Below are 964 nucleotides of genomic sequence, written 5' to 3'. Positions count from 1 at the left end.
ACCTTCTATTATGGTCCCTCTTAACACGCGTGCGTTCGGACACACGAAGCTAAACAATCTGGGAAGATTAAAGAACCGTTTTGTAAGTCTCAGTTGCATATAGAAGAGACAATGATGCTTATAAGAAAGGGAAATTCAGGGTCACGGAAATGCTCTGTGGTAATAAAGATCGAAGCTTAGACATGGGCCAAGATGGGAAATAAGTATCATCATGATTAATTAGGTGAATTTGCATGCGAAACGGATGAACAAGATAAGCACGAGAGGAGGAAGAGTAGGAGTAGGAAAGGGAAACACAAAGTCGGACTTGAAAGCCAGAGCTGTCAGTCCCTGAGAAGAAAATTGCTGTGGGTACGAGAAATTACCGAATGACGATGGCAAGGACGTTGTAGCTGGGTGCAGGGTCTCCTGCCGGGGTCTCTGTCGGTGTCTCCTGTAGGTGTCTCCTGTCGGGGTCTCCTATCGGGGTTTCCTATTTGTGTCTCTGTCGGGGTCTCCGTCGATGTTTCCGCTAGGTGTCTTCTGTCGGGGTTTCCTGTCGGGGTCACCTATCGGTGTCTCCTATCGGGGTTTCCTATTTGTGTCTCTGTCGGGGTCTCCTGTTGATGTCCCCTGTTGATGTCCCCTGTTGATGTCTCCTGTTGGGTTCTCTTGTTGGGTTCTCCTGTCGGTGTCTCCTGTCAGGGTCTCCTGTAGGCGTCTCCTGTGGGTGTCTCCTGTGGGTGTCTCCTGTAGGCGTCTCCTGTAGGCGTCTCCTGTCGGGTTCTCTTTTTGGGAAACCAAACCGGGCCAACACGCTGGCCGTAGGTTGCCCATTGGGAGAGGGTGGGACTGTGCGGGTTGAGATGGTGCCAGTGTGCGTGGGTGGGAAAGACCCCTTTGATGTTAGATACCCCAGAGTGTGTAGGAACCACGGGGTTTTCGAGGTGAGACGTCTCGTGGTGAGTAGAGACTAACATCAATC

General features: G+C 51.2%; 1 protein-coding gene across 1 annotated transcript in view; it reads left to right on the top strand.

The window, feature by feature from the left end:
• LOC119585016 (dual oxidase-like) overlaps positions 1–964 on the top strand; it is a gene marked incomplete in the record, with an annotated part of 144,657 nt that overhangs the window by 636 nt on the left and 143,057 nt on the right.

Source organism: Penaeus monodon, chromosome 19 (genome assembly GCF_015228065.2).
Source record: "Penaeus monodon isolate SGIC_2016 chromosome 19, NSTDA_Pmon_1, whole genome shotgun sequence".
NCBI lineage: Eukaryota > Metazoa > Arthropoda > Malacostraca > Decapoda > Penaeidae > Penaeus > Penaeus monodon.
This window is presented reverse-complemented; position numbering and strand designations above follow the sequence as displayed.